The 16,790-nt window shown below is 40.3% G+C and overlaps 1 protein-coding gene and 1 long non-coding RNA gene across 3 annotated transcripts in view; one reads left to right on the top strand and one right to left on the bottom strand.

Annotated features, from left to right (window-relative positions):
- Positions 1-16,790, top strand: part of FCHSD2 (FCH and double SH3 domains 2) — a 119,251-nt gene that overhangs the window by 37,719 nt on the left and 64,742 nt on the right. The gene's annotated exons all lie outside the window — the stretch shown is intronic.
- Positions 5,924-12,597, bottom strand: LOC107209033. Its single transcript, XR_001523396.2, has 3 exons — positions 12,140-12,597; positions 10,197-10,322; positions 5,924-7,242 (listed from the first exon to the last, which is right to left on the bottom strand). It is a non-coding gene; the product is annotated as an uncharacterized LOC107209033 (long non-coding RNA).

The raw sequence follows: 16,790 nt of genomic DNA, 5'->3' as shown, positions 1-16,790 counted from the left end.
AAATAATTCCAGTTCCTAAAATGTTCTTCTTGGGAAGCCACAGAGCTGAAGTGAGGCTCAGCTTCCAAATGCAGATATTGAATGTAGCTAAATTTGAGTCATATTGTTACAAATAATAAAAAATTCTCTTCACTGAGCAGTGATATTTTCCTCTCTAAGCCACTTGTAAAATTCCACCAACTGCAGTCCTCCCAGTGTTGTATATAATGGGAATAAACAGATTTACTCTTTCTGGTGCCGTGTTTGACAGAGCCTCTCCCCGATGATTCTTGCAGTTTTTCCAGGTCCAGGAGTGTGAAATGTTTGCTGATTCATGGCAGGATTAGGACGTGCTGAGGAAGCACTGCTGGAATTTAGCCTTGGTGGGAGCAGGGATGTGACCTGGCTGGCTGATGGAATCAGCCTGTGTGTTCAGCAGGGATACAGCCCGTGAGAATTCCGCTGTTCTGATATATTCAGAGCTTTTGGGTATTTTGGGATTTTTTTTTCTTGCAGCATCTAAAGCTTTAAGCATTCCACACATTTAAAAAGCATTTTCCAGCAAAGATAATAGAACATGTGAGTGAGTGTGTGTCCAAGCCCATCCCATAATTCTGGCTGGTTTTCCTTTTCCTGAAAGCACAGTGGCAGCTCTTCTAGAGGTATCAGCTGTATTGGTTCTCCTTACCCTGCTCAGATTTGTGAGGTTGAAATTCACTTTTCTTCACCAATTTCAGGGAAGAATCCTCAGGAACTCTTTTGGCTGCTGCACTGTCACTTGGCAGGTGGTTTTGTGGGATGTAGATCCCACTTCACTCGTTATCAGGGACACCACTCATCATTTTTGATATGTCAGGTGTTTAAATCCAAGATTGGAGCCTCCTGATAAGTAAGATCAGAGATATTTTTCCACCATTTAAAAAAGAGCCAATCCAGCCTTGAAATAAAAAGAACTGGTAAACTCTTTAGCTTTTATTATCCAATAAATATTTGTACCTTCCCTCGGTACAAATGTGTTTAATCAGCCTTCTTTTGAGGAGGTGTCCTTTTAATGTCCTTTTTGCAGGAGATGTTCTATTAATGAAAGATCTTCTCTTTCTTTCTTCTTGAAATGGAGCTTCAACACAGGAATTGATGGATTATTGAGGTATTAATACTAAATTAATACTAAATAATGATTCAGGTTCTCGGGGAGAGCTTCCTGTCTGCTGAAGAAAGCACTTTGGTTTGCCAGCTGATGAACTAAAATAAATGGCATTTGTACAGCATCAGTGTGCTCCATTGATTTGGTCTTTTTCTATCTCAACTTTTTCAGTGTTTTCCCTCTCTAACTGCACTGCCAGCTGTCTCCCTGCTCCAGATTATACTGTCACCAGTTCTGTAAACACCAGAGAAAACCACTTTTATATTAAATTCCTTTCCCCACGTAAGTGGTCGATGGAGCTGGTAACCAAGTTACTAAAGAATCAAAAGCAGAGGAGCTTTTAATTAAATATAATTTGGCAAGGTGCCCAGAAATTTCCCTGTTGTGGGAGTGGGGAATGACAACAAAAATGAAGAGCTGCCACTGCTGCCTTTCAGAGTGTCTGGAAGATGTATTTGCTTGGACGTGCAGATCCACTACCAAATAGTAATAAAAATAAAAATCCACAGAGCAGTTCCAGTGCCAAGGTGACCTTGTGCAAGTGGTTTTTTTCTAAGCTCAGGATGAATTGTGATCAGATTTCACAGGAAGCAGAAGACTGGGATACAAACCAAAGTCCTGCATGGTTTTAAGGTATTGTTTAAAGTTTTAGTGCTGTGGATTGCCCCTCATTTACATCAATACCATGCAACCCCACATTATTTTATAATTAGCCCTGCTTGCATATAGGCTCATTAAATCATTCATGTGCTGCTGCTAAGGTGGGATTCTGTCAGTGTGGTTTTAGGTGGTGTCTTTGTTTTTATGATGCTTGATTTTTCAGAAAGCTTTGCCATAGGTGATTCAGTTTTTGGTCATCCCTGGCTTTTCTTACCCACATGTTGAATATATCATGTTGATGGTTTCAGTGAATCATCTTTTGCTGTGTGCAATGTTGTGATTTCAGGTAGATCTTCCCTTCCTTTAATCAGCACTATATTTGTTTTTAACTTCTAAATCTGCCTTTCTGTCTTCCTTTCCCAAACAAATTAGATTCTCATTTGGAAAAGAGGGAGATGTCATCTCTCTCAGTGATGATTTTTTCATATTTCATGTATGTTGTGATTTATTTTTGCCTCTATATTAGTGACAGAATATCTTTCTCAGTTGTCAAAGTACTAAAATCCCTTATTTAGCAATGAAATGACTTGAACTAAAACTTCCTTCCAATATTTATGGAAATATTTGATACAGAGCATTTTTCTGTTTAATTTTTTACACTTAAACTCCTTGTTTGTGAATCTCTAAAGCACCAAGCCCTTGTGTATTAACTTTCCATAAGGTTTTAGTTCACTCCTCTCAATTTCTTGCCTGTTTTGCCCTCAGTTGACACTTTTCTGTGCCCCTGATTTCTAGAGCTGCCAGGTCACACCAAACTCTGATTTACCCTGGTTTTTGGGGAGTTTATTTGTGTTCCAAGTGCTTCCAGGTAGGGAATCTGTTTCCTTCTGTGTTTGTATACCACTGTGTAAATTTGCAACAATATATAAATGTTTTCTAATCTTCCAGCCCTGTGGAAATTAATAAGTCATGTCAGAGCTGAGCTTGTTCAGAAACACAGGGTTTATTTAAAGAAAAACAGGATTAAAAAAGGTTGGAGTGGAGAGATGAGCCCAGACTGCAAATTCACCACTTGCCCTGGGCTAAATAAAAGTTGTTTCTTAAAATCTATTATCTACCAGTGCTGATTTAAATACGAATGCAGTTCACTTTGGTTCTGATTCTGTTTCAGATCTTTTTAAACCAGATTTCATTGGTCTTCCTTAGCAGAAACTTGCTCTTGATGTGTTTGCTTAAAATAAAACTTGAGAAAGCCCATCTGCATTCTCCAGGCTCTGTGTCAGCACTGGCTTCTTTTTGGCTTCAGGCATTCCTGTGAAGAGCATTTTCCTTTGCAAAACCATGGAATTTTAAATGCCCATTGGCCAGCGTGTAAAATACAGTACCAAATGAAGTTAGTTTTATTTTTTCTGAGTGATCTATTTAATTTCCCTGCTTGATCTTGGTTTTAAAGCTTTATTCACATCTTTGTGTCTGGGATTAATTTGACTTGGCACACTGCAGTGTCTCTGTCTCCCAGGAGCAGCTGATAATTTACAATGAATTTCTTTTTCCTCTTCTCCCTATGACTTGTAGCAAAGGTTTTTCTCTGCAGAACTCTGAATAATATGCAAAGAGAAAAATATTTTAAGAATGAATAACTGAGTTACCTGTGATGATTGAAAAGTCAAACATGGCTCACTTTGTAATGAGTCCCAAACTGTTATTTACCAGAACATCTTTGGTTTGCAGCAGAGAAACCTTTGAATAATGAATGGTGGCTCTATCTATGTAGCTGTACAGAAAATATTGGGCTGGAGGCCTACAGTGAAACAAGGAGTTGACAAATGTGTTTTGCTAAATTAATCATGTAATTCTGTGCTAGAGGAGCAAATGTGTTTTCTTTTAGGTATAATAATAATGTAAATAAGAAAAATTGGCGATTTGGAACTGACTTTTGAAAGATAATTTGCTATAATTTTTTACTACTGCTTCCTTGTCTTGTTTTTTTAAGTGCCTATTAATTTTTGGGGTAGGCTGAGGCTGCTGTGAGTGTAAGGCCTGTGTGTCACTGAGCTGTGTGTGTCACAGAGCATGTCCCTGGCTGTGTAAATCACCACGCATCCTTTAATCACCTGCATTTGACAAGGAACCGCTAAGGAGGAGTGGGAGGAACATCTGTGTTACCATAAAATCATGGAATGGTGTGGATTGGAAGGGACCTCAAAGCCCATGGGCAGGGACACTTTGCACTGTCTCAGGTTGCTCCAAGCCCCATCCAACCTGGCCTGGAACACTTCCAAAGGTGGGGCAGCCACAGTTTCAGGATGTACACCCAGTGTTGTACCCGTGGGATGCTGGGGAAGCCCAGTCCTGAGAGGGAAAGGGAAAGCAGCATTGTGGCGTTTGGGTGATGGGATTTCTGGTCATGGTTATGGGAATTTTGAGCAGGAAAAATATCTTGGAGAGAAGACTGTGGGTTGGACTCTACAAAAACAGGCTGGATTTGTTCCTCTTTTAATGAACAGTATTGTCTCTGTCCTCCTATTTATATCCTAAATGCTTTTTATTCTTCCATCAATGTTGTGAATACCTGGAACAAAAGGCCAGTAATAATTAGTTTCTAAAATCTACTAAATGAAAGAGCAGAACTTTTAGTAAAATCCAATTATGTACCATCATATATTAAGCTGGTAGTGGTATTCTCATATGCCAAAATCAATGGCATGCCCTGCAGGCATGTTTTAATTAAAACAGGAAATACAGATATTATTTTAGCCCTGCTTGTGCTCACTATTTTAACTCTCTCTGAAGTTCCTGATTATTTTCCTGAGTGAATATAAAGTTCAGTTTCCGAATAAACCCATCCTCTAAAGGCTCAGTGAATTGCACCTGACAGTGAACAAGGATTGGCAATCCAGAGGGAGTTTGCAGTAAATCACGGAATGTTCCTGGGGCTGTCGAAGGCTTCCTCTCTCCCAGAATTACCTCCAGAGCTCGAGTGAGTGTTGGCAGCAGCAGAGCTGACAGCAACCAAAAAAGTGTCAGGGATGAAGATCTACGATAAGCACAGATGGAAAGAGCCAGATACAGGAAAGAAAACAAAGCAGCTGGGGGGTGGAATTTTGTCCCCGGTGAAAGAAGAAGTGAATGGTGAAGAGCTGTGGAACAGCATAAAAAATGAGATTATGGCAGTGGCTGATCAGGTTTTATATTACCAGGCCAAGACAAAGAAATAGAGGTGGGAAGTGCTAGAAATTGAAGGGGGGAAATTACAAAAGAGATCAAAGAGATGGACCAGACAGTTGGTGTTGAAACTGGAAATACTGAAATGGTCAGAAGAGTGTGTGGAGAACAAGTGGGTCATATGGCAAGGTAAGAGGTGTCTGAAGGGGAGCACTGGAACTAAGGATGTCAGTGCTGAAAGGCAAGTAATAATTGAGAACACAGAGGGTGAGAGATACTTGGGAGATTTACAGAGTGCCCAGAAGCCAGCAGGTAGGCTGATCCCACAGGAGGTTCCTGTAGGAAACAGGGAGAGAGCAGTGGAGTTACTGGAAATGCAGAGCACTCGGTATCTTGGCAGAAAAAGGGAGAATATGAGTTCTGGGTGTCAGAAAAATCCTGAAGGAATTCCAGCTAGGCAGGAGACATGGTGAAAGCTGTGTACATGTGATGAACACATGAGCAAGAGTCTCCACGATTTATTTGTAAATTCTATTGAATGAGGAAAAATAACAACACTGATAGAAGGAGGATTTGATTAAATCACTTTAAAGTAATGTCAGAAACTGCCCAAGAAATTCTTCTGAATTTAAGTTCAGTGTAAAATTGTTGAGATCTGAATGGAAAAGAGGTGGTGATGGAAATTGAGCCAAATTTCCATCAACTGGAAAAACAAAGCATCTGGGCTTTGGAAATCTGCTTCAAGGGTTAGGGGGTTTTGAGGTACAGCAAAAAGAAGCATAAAAAGACAAGTTCTGAAAAGTTATACTTGTAAAATTAAAATTAAAAAAAAGGCAACCATCTCCTATATAAAATTTCATCTTTACTGACTCAAATTACAGGGCTGGAATAGGATGAAAACTTATGAAGCAAAGGAGGTACTAGTCTTTAAATATGGATTATCCCTAACACTGCTCCTCTAAGTTCTACTCAACCAGCTTTGAGGCCCACTCTATATCTGATGGACATGTCCTTTTTTGAGGAATAAGTGAAGACTTTAAATTGATTTAATTTTTATTGAAGCAAGGCTCAGATGATTATTTCCTATTTTAGTCTTCTGATATCATCTGTAGAACCCTGGTTCCTTTAGAATCAGTCACAGACTGGAATGGGTTGGAAGGGACCTTGAAGCTCATCCTATTCTTCCCCCTGCCGTGGGCAGGGACACTTTCCATTATCCCAGGCTGCTCCAAGTCCCATCCAGCCTGGCCTGGAACACTTCCAGGGATGGATCCAGGGCCAGCCACAATTTCTTCAGTAACAGAATAAAGAATTCAGGTGCAGAGCTGAATCCTCAACCTGTGTAAAATTCAGTGGCACAGGTTGTTTATCTGTGGCTACTTCTGACCCATTGATGCTGCTGGGCATCCATTTGGTACCCGCTGCTCTGTGGGAAGGGAAAGTCCTGCCCTTAGAATTATAATTAGTCATGCCTAACTTATAATTAATAAAGTTGCAGGCTTCTGGTTACTTGGATCACAGTCATTTGCCTGTGGTCTTTTTTGTGTCCTACTGAATCCTGGGATTCAGTGGGACAGCAGAAGAAGAGCTGGGTTATCTACATGAGTAATTAGGTGGAAAATTGATACTTGGGAGAGGTGAAAAGCATTTGAGGTAAAAATGGCTGATTCAAGCCACGGCTTTGAAAAGCTGTGCCTGAAATACAAGAAACATTCTAGTAGTTTTTAAGGATAAATTTTACACCCGTGTCATCAGTGTATTTTAGTGAAACAAGTTAAAATTAATAATCGCTGGAGGACTGAAGTGGAGCAAATTCATTGTCTCAGATTCCACATTTGTATTTTATTTATTCTGTGAGCAAGATGTGGAAGTGGAAGAAGCTCAGCCAGAATCCAGGCTCCCAGATCTCCAGATGATGTCGTGCCCATCTTCCCCAAAGCTCCGGCTTGTGCCGGCGCTCTCTCTGGAGTGGTGCCTCAAGCTGAAGGAGAGCTGCCATCTCTCTCTCAGCTGCTTTGTCCCGTGGCAGAACACAAGGAAAATGTCCAATGGAATGAAGAATACATTTCCTGGGCTCTGAACTCGGGCTCTGACCCCTGCTATCCGCGCTCCGGTAGGATCATTCCAGGCATCTCCAGCTCCGAGAAGGGATGTGTTGCTATCTTCGGTTCACATTCCCTCCCTTCTTTCTCTTGGTTTGTTTTCCACATGACTGGGAAACAATTGCTTCTTCCACATGGAGCCCTTCTCCCATTCCTGGGAAAATAGCAGGGAATGGGGAACATTTGCATAATCGTCTTTAGTGCTATTGTGGGCGGGCTTTGGATGCCTGCACGGAGTTGCAGACTGGCCACCTGTCCAGAACAAATGAACTTAGCTTTTGTATAACGTTATCTGGTTTTCCACAGTGTTATTTTTGTGTAATGAATAACTCGATTAAAATATTATAAAACCCCATCATTCAGTAAATGTTTGCGTTGGGTTTAAATCCCCCCCTCGCAGGGGTGGTGAGGGGGGACAGAGTTTCCTCTTTCTCTGTTAGCACAGCTATATTTTCAAGCTGCTTCTGACATAGTTTTATAACTGCCTTTGTGAAATTATCCTCATGAATATTAATTAGGGGTGTGGGAAGGAAAAAAAAACCCCAAACCAACCCCAAACCTCAAAATGATTTGCATTCATCCTTGTATAAATGATAAATTAAGTGTTGTCTAATGTTTTCTAATGGTCCATTTCACCTATGTAAAACAATTAATTAAACAGTTGGCCTCTTAGGGAAGGAAGAAGAGGAGGGTGCTGAGGACACCACCCCTGCCAGGGCTGCAGCACGAGAATTAAGCTTGTTCACTATTCACATATTTGACTTCTGCATGTCTCAGTGTTAGTCCTTGATCTCTTGTACTCCTGTGACTGAAATCATAAAAAAACTAATTCTAATTTCCACTTTTAAAGGGGGAGAAAAGAGACAATGTTTTCCTACGTGCAGATTTGGGGCTTTTGCCAGCTGAGGTGTGGGAAGGACAAACTCTGGGTGCCACATTTTATGGCACCTCAACCTTTGCCCCAAGACTGAGTTTCGATTGCTGCGTTATGAGAAAACAAAACAAACCCTTCTGTGCTTTCTGTTGGCCAGAAATAACATAGAGGTTAACCTGGACAGTAACATTTCCATATTGCCCATTTTACTTTCATATTTGTATCTTGCATTGCCCGTATTAAAAAACAACTGGCCAAGTAATCATCGCTAAATTATGAATGAGAGGGACGTGGTTTTATTCTTCCCCTGCATTTCTCTTTCTCAGAGCAGTTAAAGGTAAGAGCTGCACTGACCCAAAGCACATTGATTTGATTTTAACTGTGCTTTTGAGCCCTTTCTCAGCTCCTCAGGGGCATTTCTGCTTTGCTGTTCAGTGGCAGCAGATAAGAGGATGGGAGTTCCTGTCAGTCAGCAATTGCAATTACATTCCTGAGACAAGAACATCCTGCATGGACATTGTCCTACCTTGTTTGGCTTCTGGCTCGTTCCTGGTGCACGTGTCCCATGGATTGGGTCCAGAGCTCTTTTATTTCCCTTAGTTAGCAACCACTTGGAATTGCTCCTAGTGAACATTGTACATTACTGGGATTGATTTGTGTCAGTGGTATCAGCTTTGGAATATTACTGCAATTATTACGGAGTTTGGTCTGGAACTGCTCAGGAAGAGGCTGATGTGTCCCTCACGTAGCTGTCAGTCAGCAGTGTTGGTGTAAAACAAGCTTGAAATATCTGCCAAAGAATCTGCCATGGATCTTTTGCCGAGGGAGAACATTAAAATCAGGCAGTTGTGTTTTGCTGGAATAAAAATTAATGCCATTATAGGCAGCAAGGAATAAATACTGAATGTCTGTAAACTAAGAGTTTAAAGCCAAGTCTTCCTGCTTCAGCGGTTAAATTCTGGAGATCCCTTTTCATTTTGTGTGAATGGATGATTTGTGTATCTATTTGATAAAACTGTGAGTGCTGTTACTATAACCCAGTTTAAAAAAAGAGCTGTTTTGTTCGATTTGCTACCCCTGCTATGGTTTGTAAACCCTGAGCCATTAAAGGTGTGTTTTCTCTGCCTGAAATGTGGTGTTTAAAACCCAACAAACCAGTGAATTGGAAAATGGGGGCATGTTGATGTACTGGGCATATTTTTTTTTTAAATGTTTTTCTGATCTTTTTCCTGCTTTGCCTGTCTCTCCTGTAATAACTGGGAGTTGATTCACGTTTTACACTCTGGCCCACAGAGTGAAGACCTGAAAGTTGCCTGATTCATAGCCCAAGTTCCTGATTTACAGCTGTGGATCAGCACAGTGCTTATAGGAGCAGGTCTCCAGATATGACTGAATTTGGGGGATTTAAAGTCAGGCTGTCGAGTGCAATCTGATCCCTTTTGCCATTACTTATTGATGAGGTTTCCTAGGTTTTCCAGTTGTCAGCTTGCTGATGGAGCTCCAAGATTTAGGATGTTATGTGGGTATGGGAATCTCACTCTTGTTTTCTGATTAGGAGCCTGACCTCTGGTACCTCATTTTAACATTAGAGAGGACTCTAGTGAATAATGGTCTGTGTTGAAAGTGCATCCAGCTGGAATTGCGTCTTGGGATGGGGGTAGGGGGGACTGGAATCTTTGGATGCCATCATGAAGCAATTAGACAAGCTACTTAATAATTTATAGCTTGCTGTCTTAAGGGTTGTAAGCGTTTTGACTGAAGAGGGTTTTGTTTAACCTTTCAGGGCTCTCTGTGAGGCTGAGATTGAGCTTAGAAATGATTTTCCTTTGAAGAGCAGCAGAGAATCCAGAACCAGATGACTTTGTTTTAAAATTAACATATTACTGTTAATTAATGCTTTGTCTTGCTACCTAAATATAAGAGTTTGCTCAGCTCTCTTAGAGCTTCAGTGTCTGGTGAATACAGAAAAATCTTTGGGAAGCAGCAAGTGAACAACAGGATTTTTTAGCAAATCTTGTTGTTCTTTAATTCTTTTTTGTTGAATTTGCTTGTGACCTGGTGTCTTTTTAGTGTTCTTTCACCTTAAATATTAAAGATAATATTTAAAATAAATATAGTATTTCCTGGGGAAAATGTAATGCTGGAGAAGGGAGGAAAGCAATTGCTTATCTACTAGATCTAAGTAATCCTGGTGTAATTTCAGTATTCTTGGTGTTTATATGAGTGACTTAGAAATTATATAGACACCTTCCAGTGAAACAACTAGCAATTTAACATTTAACAAAATAGTGATATGCCCAGTCTTTGGTATACCAAAGGAAGAAAAGCTCACCTGTTTTCAGGTGCAGGAGAACAAGGAGCTCCACTTGCTGGAGATGTACAAAGGCCAAGAACCAGAAATAAAATGCAAGCACCTTGTATAAAACACTGTCTGTAGGAACTGATTCCACTGACTCTTCTAGAAATGTTATAAAATTAAAAAGTTAGGAGGGGTTTCTAATTGCAGTCTGTCAAGCATTTGTCTGGAGAAGAAAACATTTGTTAAGTATGATGCTGATATTCTTGGATGTGGTTATTTCACCTCCTGTCAATGTGCAGCTGCTTTAGATATATAAATATATGTATCAATATATACTTAAATATAATAAATATATACATACAGACACTGGGAGATATTTTTGATGACTAGATTCAATAGCTGTATTTTTTGGCTTATTCCTGTTGTTGTAAGGATATCTCCAGGGTTTAGACCTGTATTTTCTTTCATATTGCTTTGAATTCAAGTCTGAAGAGTGGCACAATTTCCTGAATTACAGTGTGGATTTATTTTTCTCTGCATTATTCTGTGTGTTTCCTTTTTGCCATCAAACTCATCTGTTTTTCTAAGGACTCTTCATTTTGAGGGAGCTTCATTACACAGCATCTCTTGCAATTTCAATGTTAAATATCATTGTTTTCTTCTAAAAACTTTCACCCTTCCCACTTTATTTCTCCCTGCTCACTGTGTGAGTGTGCTTAATAGAACCCTTTGCATAATCCTATTTCTACTTTAAGGACTAGAGTCTGCAGTTTTCCCCTTTCCTCCAGCTCATCTGTTTCATTTTTAATAGGAATCATTTGTGGTTATCTGGTGCAAGGCTATTCCTGTTGGAATAACCTTGTAGTTGCTAACACTTACCCATGGAAGTTGTGGATATTTTTACCTCCTTGTATTTTTTTTAGATCCAAGGGTTAAAAATAATATATACTGATCTCTGCAAAGTGAAAATTGCTGCTTGATACAAAATAGGAATTCTAAGTACTCATCAGGGCTTGACTTTGGATACCTTATACTTGATGTGCTGCAGGGTGAAATAGTACAGCTTCATGTAGCTGCTGTGTAATCTTGGATTAAATTAGGGTGCTGATATGCTGAGATCAGTGTGGTGGGGACTGGCATGGTCTCATTCCCTTCTGGGCTCACTTCATTTGCATTATGTTAATCTTTGCATGTAATTTTTTGCCTCAGACTTGAGATGTTGTTGCTGTATTTGATACTGGGAGATTTTGTTCTCTGTCCTTCTGCCTGGTTTGATGTTCCAGAGTGCTGACCAGGCCCAGGGCACTGGTGCTCCCAGAAATCAGAGTAGAAAAATCTGCCACAAAAGTCTGCATTTATCTCATTTAATTTGCTGATCTGAAAATGTGATGGACAACTTCCATTTGGCATCGTAGCAAAACCTTGTTCTGAACAAGCTGCACAAAACCACCTGAGGTGTCGTCTCTTAACACTCCTGTGTGAAATACAAACCTGTTTCCAAGGACCTCATTTCAGTCCTGTACTTGGCTCATTTCATGTTAAAATATATTTGTTACCAGCATAGACTTGGAGTTTCAGGCTTCTCTGGTTTATTTTATTAATACATGAATAAACTTGTGGCTCAAGAGCTTCTCTTGTAACTATCAGTAAATACACAAATAAAAGATTGCCTTTGCTGTTTTAAGAATAAGAACCCAAAGAAATTTGGTCCGAATAATAGTTTGCTAGGATTTGAACTTTTGGTTTTTTAAGGATAAGAACCCAAGAAAATTGGTCCAAATAATCCTAATTTGCTGGAACTTCAATCTTCCCTTTTTTTCCCCTCCCCCCCCCTTTTTTTTTTTTAATTTTTTGACCTGCCCTGGAAGCGGTTTGGGAATTTTCCAATTTTGAGAATAGAATAGGAGGACATTGCATGCTTCTGGTGAGAAATTAGCCCACAGTCCATTGGGAAAGCAGAAGAATTACCAACTCACCAATCTGAAGAGATGGCAGATATTTTTGTGCTTCGCCTCCGCACTCACCCTCCTTTGGAACAACCCCACAGGAAGGACCCTGCGCTGCTCCCTGCCTTCATTTTCAGCACGACAAAGCTTCATACAAAGCCCACGCGGGCTGGGAAGGTTGTGACACAGAGGGGGAAGCCAGAAAATGCCCAGTTCAGAGGAAATGTACCATATGCTTCCCAATCCCGAGCTGCCAAACTCAACCCCTTCCCTATTGTGTCGGCGCGGTAGAGACCAGATGGTTCCTTTCCCCCGGCGCCAGGCACTGCCTTTTCTGCCTCGTTCTGTTTGTCTGATAACACCAAATCCAGGGGTTTCACTGTGAAATAGATGTATAAACCTCGACATAAAAACTTCCTCTGGGTGGACCTGTGCTTAGCAAACGTTGAGCCTGAATTAATCCGTGTTTTAAGCTCCCTAAGAGAAGCTTTCCTTCTCTGTCTGTGCTTTCTGAGCGGAGATTGACTTGATGATATTTTGTTTTTCTGAACTGTTCCTGTTAAATTCTTTCTTAAATGAGCAGGAAGATATTTCTTCTTTTTTTCTTTTTTTTCTCTTTTATTTTTTCATGTGAACAGAGTCAAACTGAGTTGGACTCTGATGATCTTGGCAGCTCTTGTAGAGTTGGCTTGCCTTCTAACTTCAGAGAAAAATTGCTTTCTAATGGACTGTTTTTCCCCTTAGTGAGTGCTTTGGCACCTGTATCCTGAGTTGTGGAAGGGTTTCTTTTTTTTCTACAGATGTTTGAACACGAACACAACCTTTAACTTTGCGTTATTGCTGCCAGCTTTTCTGTCCTGTTGAAAATAGAGATTTTTTTTCTTAAAAATAATATCCTTGCTTTAAAGTAGTACCATACCATGAAACAGCAGATTTACCCTATAAAATTAAAAACACTTTAAGATGGCTAAAATATTACTTAAAATGTTGTATTGTTTGCATAATTGTGTTCTACACCCTTACATTTTGCTTTCAATCTCTGCTACTGTTTGATTTATAAAGGACAAAACAAAACCATGGCAAATCCCTGGAATATTGGTCAATACTTTAAAGATTCAGCTAAAAGAATGAGGATGTCATATCCCTTGTCCTGTAGGATCTATGAGGTGTTAAGGAATGCGCTGTGTACTAGGTGATATTGTTGTTAAATTACTGCTTCAGGGTTAATGTGGAGTCTTGGAAAGGTGGGAAATTTTCTGTGGTAAATTAAGGGAATTACAAAGGCTGCTATCCCTGGTAATCACTGCTGCTTGTGGAAAGCTGGATGTGAGCTTTGGAGCCCCCTTGCTTGGGAATGTTGGTATCAGTGATGTCCTTTAGACCCAATTTAATTATTAACAGTGGTTCTGGTGTGCTCCATTCACCTGGGATTTTTTTGTGGCAACCAACCTTTGTGTGGCTTCCCTGCTACTGTGGGCATTGTTTACTTTTTCCTATGGAAAAAAAAGCCCTCAAAGGGTTTTAGGATTTTCAAAAAATGGATTTGTTTAAATGGGTTAATTAAAAAAAAACAAACAACAAAAACTTGGAAAGGGGCTCAGAAGGAGAAAAGGAGGCTCAGGGGGCCCTTCTGGCTCTGCACAACTCCCTGACAGGAGGGGACAGCCAGGGGGTCGGGATCTGGTCCCAGGGAACAGGGACAGGAGAAGAGGGAACAGCCTCAAATTGCTGGAAAAACCCTGTCCTTGGTCACATTTCTCCTGAAATTTTTTGAGGTTACTACTTCCTTCTGTATTTCCCTGCAGGACACAGTCCCACCATTTTTTATGCTCTTCTATGAATGTGTATTCTTCCTAAAAAAACACTTAGCTGGAATTTCCCTCACCCAGGAATAAATAAAGTATTTATTCTTCTTTTTCCCCACCGAAATGATGAGTTCTTCAGTTCCTTTTTGTGCATCAAGTCTCAAACTTTACTAACCAGAAGAATAACGTGGCTTTGGTGTCTGCTGACTTTTAGAATGCTGAAAATGTTGTTAGGTACAAGTGTGTTCTTACTTTGCTTCTCCTCAAGCTGCCTGATCAATCCAGCTGTTTCATTTAGGAAGTCCCAACCTTTGTTTTCCATAATAGGATCGTGGTGCCAAAATTCCTTGGCGGATGGAAGCCTGCACACTTGTCTCTCTGATTTCCAGGGAGCACTTGGGTTGTTTGTTCAGCTGGAAGAGTTGTCCAGCCAAGGTGAATCATCTTCATTTGTTTTTTAGAAATTTAGGTCTCTTTGTCTTCTACCCTTGACATTTGCAACTGTACTTTTAGTGCAGATTTAGGAGGTTCAGAACAAACCCAGACTGTCAGGTGAGGGATTAAATTCCCTGGCTGTTGTAGTGTTTGTGCTGCATTTAATTATTTTACTGATCTGAGCGAGCAGTGCCAAACCTTTCCTCATAAAATCATGGAATGGGTTGGGTTGGAAGGGACCTTAAAGCTCACTGGCATCAAGGACAAGTTTCTTGGAGAAAACGAAATAGGTGAAATCTTTGGAGGTTGTGGGGTGGGTTGAGGCATTGTGGTGCATGCTGGACACTTGGAATGTGTGACTGCAGCATCCCAGGATTTCTTTTCCATGCCAGTGGCTGTTCCCTGAGATACTTGAGGAAAAGGAGCTTTGCTAATTAGTCTCAAACTACGTAAGTTTATAAAGCTGTAGAAGCTGACTGGGTGTGCACAGTATTTATTATCATCTTCTGTTAGAGGGGTTGATTTAAGCAATCAATAATTGCTTAAATTATAAATTTATAATATAAATATAAATTTATAAATAAATTATATTAAATAATAGAGGGCTTAAAGTCGACCTTTAGGGGTTAGTGTTGAACAGAACAGACAAGAAATATGAATTTAAAAATTATTTTATTAGTAAGTAGTAAATTCTGAAGAGTGGTGATGCTTTCAGAGCAAAATTTGTTCATGTAAGCTTTGCCAGACAGACAAAGGTATTGAACTCCTTAAAAATATGGCATTGCGTTTTCAGGCTGATTTTTATTTTTACCCCAGACTTTGATACACACAATTATATTTATGCCAAAACCTGACTTAACTGTGGGTTCCATATTCTAAAGCTAGACCAAGCTCAGAGGCTAATTATCAAATTCAAAATTAATTTTAAAACTTCAATATATTAAACTTCAGAGCAGTAACACTTCCACTATTGCAAAACTGATCAATAAATATTACATGAAGCACAACCAACTTCAGAGTTATCTGCCAGCTGTTTTAGGGTGGGAAAAAAAATCAGCTTTGTGCTCCACAGAGCAGGAGCTGTATCAGTGCTTTGTAATCATGTGAACCTTTAATTAAGAAGTTCCCACAGAATAGGAAATGCTGACCTGCCGGAGACACTTCAGGGAATAACACAGAGCAGTGTCAGGCAGCACTGTGGAGAATGGAACAAATTCAGAAAGGTTTCTCTCAAAACAGTAAATAATTTAAAATGGCATGCTCCTGAGTGGCATTATTTAAAAAAAATGCTACACATGCAGTGGGTTATTAATTATGGTCACTGTTAATTATGGTTTATTATTGTGGTCAGTGCCAAGTCCTGCAGTGAGGATGAGAGAACCACAGTGTTGCAGCCAGGATTTGTTGGTCTTAAAACTTTCTGTAGCTGTTTGAAAGAAGGCAGGGAGGTCACTCACCATTCCTGGTTTACTCTGACTTTCCCTTTCTAGCTCTTCAGTGCTTCCCTGCTTTTTGAGCTAGTTCAAACATTTTGAACTGCTTCCATGAGGCAAGTGAACTGGTTAATATGGATTTTTAATCTGTAGATCAGACTTTGCTTAGGAGATCCTATCCTGATCCTTCTGTGTAGTAGAGCAGTGGCTGCACAGCGTTTTCCAGCCAAAAAATTCTGTGGAAGGTGAGGTTTTTGCCATCCTTCATCAGCCTCCCAAGATCTGAATTAGGGGAAATTTAGAAATCACTGCTACACTCCTCACGTGTTAAAAAAGTGGGAAATATCTGGTTTTGGTCTCGCTCAGCAAAACAGAACTCGTGGAGGTAATTATGGGGAAGGTGAGAATTGGAGAAGCTGCCCTTTTTTTTAGTCCTTACTGGGGCTTTTCTCAAGGCTCCACATCACGATCCTCTTGTCTGTCTTTCTGTCCAGCAACACAGAGCTTCCATTTGGGTGGGAGGAAAGGGCTTATCAGCATTCCAGGAGTCCTTGGAGTCAGTTTGGTGCTTGTTGAAAGTGGTATTTTCTTAGCAGTTCAAACAGAGAAGAAAAACCTCTGTACCTGAGAGAAGCCCTGGTTAAAACCCCACAGACGTTCCTTCAGACTCATATTAATGGGATGCTTCTGGCTGGGGTCCCTGAAACCAGCAGGAAATGGTGGTGAGGAGGTGACAGACATGTCCCCTGTGTCCTGTTTCAGCTGAGGTGCACGCAGGCAGCAGCTGGTGTGAGACAGAGGAAGGATGTGGCACTGGTGTCCCCGAGCAGTGTGCAGGTGGTTCCTCTTTGGAGCCATCTCTGTGGGCTTTGGGTGCTATTTTGTATTTGTGTCCTGAGACTCTTTACTGTGAATTAACACTAGACCTGTACATGGATGAAAACAGGGAGTTTGCAATGACTTCACTCTCTTCAGTAGTTTAATTTTGGGAAGGGGTCTTAAAAATCA

Source organism: Parus major, chromosome 1 (genome assembly GCF_001522545.3).
Source record: "Parus major isolate Abel chromosome 1, Parus_major1.1, whole genome shotgun sequence".
NCBI lineage: Eukaryota > Metazoa > Chordata > Aves > Passeriformes > Paridae > Parus > Parus major.
The sequence above is the reverse complement of the archived record's forward strand: the minus strand, read 5'-3'. Positions and strand labels throughout refer to the sequence as shown.